A 3391-nucleotide genomic window follows, 5' to 3' on the forward strand; every position below is an offset into this window, starting at 1 on the left:
GCGTGGGGTCTGTGTTGGGGTTCAGGCAAGAACAGGGGAGTGGTAAGATAGGGCTCTGGAGAGGGGATGAAGGGCTGTGGTTTCAGGGACCGTTTATGCCACGCTTAGTATTTGGGAATTTATTCCGAAGGTGGGGGATCCGAAGGGGAAACATGATCAGCATTTTCATGCATTTGAAAGACCACTTTGGAGCTATAGTTGGGAAGCTCAGACCAGTGTCGGGGGACTGATCGAATTGCTCTTGGATTCGTGGAGGGAGTTTGGGGAGAAGATGAGTGACACACGGAGAGATGGACGGATGGAGGATACGCAGAGGTGGTCAAGTCCAGTTCCTCGGAATCATTTTGGATTTGGGCGCATCAAAGAGAGAAGGGCCACGAGTCTCACACTTGGGCAGCTGGGCAAAGGTTGGCACATTGACCCGAGGATGCGCACAGGAGCAGGGGTGTGGGAGCAGGGGAAGGAGCTCAGTCTGCACAGAACCGCACGGGCCCCTGAGGCCGCAGTGGAGCTACCTGGTGCCCAGGCGAAGAGATTCATCACTGTGGCATAAATACAGCTCTGGGATCATACCCCGGAAGCAAGGTTTGGTTTGTCCCGTTTGCTTGTTTTGGCCTGCGGTGTCTACTCGAGTAATTTATGTTGGTCTGTTGGTTGGCAGATAAAGAGAACATGGAGCAAAATGTGTGACAGAACCTGGGAGGGAAGAAAAATCTCTAATGACGTGGTCTGAAGACCAACGTGGGCACACAAAACCAGATACAATGAAAGGCCACGAGCTGTTTTTCAAAAGTGACATGACAAGCTGTCACGTGCTGGCCATCCTGTGTTCACGTCTGCCCTGTGGAACTGCTCAGTGGCTGAGGACACCGGTTCTGGTCAGAAGTATCCCTTTACTGGCGAGTGCATCCCTTGGGCAAGTCCCAGCTTTGTGCCTAAACGTCTTTCTTGCATAATGGTGATAATAGAACCCGCTTTATGTGTGAGGATTGAATGAGATAATTGATGATGTATCTTAGCCCAGTTCCTGGCATAGTGAGCACTCAAAAAAAAAAAAAAATTGTATCCTGAAATAATTACATGAAGAGATCTTATCTAATGACTCTAAATTCACAGCCAAACATAAAACTGAGACTCAGGATTGGTTTTTTTAAGAGATATTTTTCTCATGGAGGAAAGGCTGTATAGAATTCCTTACCATGAGTGCATTTAAAAATATTTGATTTGTAAAAATTCCACGTGCTTTAAAAAATCTAGAATTAATAATAATATAAGTTGTAATAATTAATAATATAACTTGTAATAAGCTAAATTAAATAATTCATTGAACTTTTAATGTTCTTTATCCCGTCCCTCATCTCAGCTGCTTCTCTATTACAGGCCACACAGTAGGGCTGACCTTGTGGCCCCGATTTTACTGGCGAGGACACAGAGGCCAGGAAGCTTCAGAGATGTCACTCAGGTGACATCATTGGGGCCAACCGAAACCTTTCCTGTTGCTTTTTAAAAGAAAAGGATCAAAAAGAAAAAAAAAAAATGAGCATCTAGTTCTTTGAGCTTTTTGAAGAGCAAGAAATTGAGGAAGAAATTGCTAATCGAGCAGATCCAGACCTTTCCTTCGTAACTCCGGAGAGTATACAGTTGCATCTATTGAATTCTTCTTTTGGAAATATGGCTTCCCTCGTAAATAAGTAGGCTCTTAATTAGTTGAAAAGATAGAAACAAGTGTAAAAAAACAGAAAACCATGTTATTGTTAATTACTTATTAGGGCTGCACTAAGAATGAGTTACTCTTGGTATGAATAACTTCCGGGGAAAGTTAGAATTGTGGAGAAGAAGGGATCTTAAAGATCACCTTTTAACCACAATTAGTTTTGAAGCACTAATTCCTTTTCTGTAGGTTTTTATTAGTAAAGGACAGACCCAAGAGCCAGCAAGGACTTCTGCTTCCTGTACCACTGCACACTGAGTTGATGTAATTCTGATCCAAAGCAAATATGTTTTAGCCTGTGCCATCATATTGTGGGTAAATGTGTGGTTTCTCTTGGGCCTTTTGAAATCCTGGAAACGGTCTCAGTGGTCCCACTACTCTCTTTGGGGACATCCACAGCTGTCTCCAGGGCAGCCTCATGTCACAGACATCAAGAGTGTAAGTCACTTGCCCATGGCAAGAAACGTAGGGACTTTGTAGGGTAATTTATTGCACCCAGTGCAGTCAGGGTGCTGAGAAAACTGGGGGGTCAGTCACTGATGTTCTTCGTAGAAAACATGATGATACAGCTGTGACACAGCATTTTTATGTTCAGTCGGAAGGCAGGCCGTGAACTGGCAGCACACGTCCACTGTTTGCTTAGCTGGGTATTGACTCACCTGCTCATAGTCCTAAGCAGCTATCTCAAAAAATTAGTCATAGTCCGTCAGGGTGAAATTAACACCTGTAATTGTCTTGCTCTATAAGCACCACATGCCAAAACCCCAGTAAACCCTCACTCGTTGAGACCCCCGTGCATCTGGAATGTCAAGTGGTAACCAGCAGAGGTAGGCCAGAGTTTGAGCCATTATCTACGAAAAAGGAGTGACATTTGCTCAGCAAACGTACGGTATCGACAGGATCGTGGTCCTATTGCTTGACCACTTAGCTTTAATATTTGCACGTGTAGTTAAGTGTTTATCATGAGCAGTTCTTACCAGGACCAACAAGGCTCCTCCTGCTTAGCGATACTTGGCCAGCCCTTTAAAGTTGTTTATGAATCTCAAAGCATTTAAATTGCATTTCTCTATGAAGATGCTTGGGGAAAGGGCAAGTGATCGTGTCTGACCTGTTTGCACCGGTGCCGACAAGTGGACCTGGCACGCAGGAGATGCTCAGTGCTTGTTTGTTGAACGCATAATTGAATGTGTGAATAAAGACAGTGACCCTGGGATGGTGGGCTAACTAGTTGGGAAAAAAAGAGCATGTTGTTATTTTTCCATGGGAACCTATTGGCCCTGTGGCCAAGATGGTTCTTCCTCGCTGAGCACTGCCCGGGCATCCCTGGACACTCGGTGTCCCTTGATGTCATCCACTAAGCAGCACACCCACCCTGCTGTGACCAACCACGAAGCCCCACTGGCTTCTCAATACCCCCTGGGGGAGCAGCGCCATCGCTTGTTAGGGACCGCCACTTCTCCCCAAACATCGAAATAAAGTCCAGACGTTAGAAAGTTAACTGTAAAAAGTCAGTAAAATAAGAAGAAAATAGAAGTTAATATTTGACGAAAGATCTTTTGAAAACAAAGAAATGAAGCTGTTGGATTCTCTGTACAATCGATCATGCTTTCTCATGCTACCTGGGTCCCCTCTGCTGCCTAAGAAGTCCTTGTCTCTGATTGTCTATGAAGTTCTCTCCTG

This window comes from Pteropus alecto, unplaced genomic scaffold (genome assembly GCF_000325575.1).
Source record: "Pteropus alecto unplaced genomic scaffold, ASM32557v1 scaffold11, whole genome shotgun sequence".
Taxonomy (NCBI): domain Eukaryota; kingdom Metazoa; phylum Chordata; class Mammalia; order Chiroptera; family Pteropodidae; genus Pteropus; species Pteropus alecto.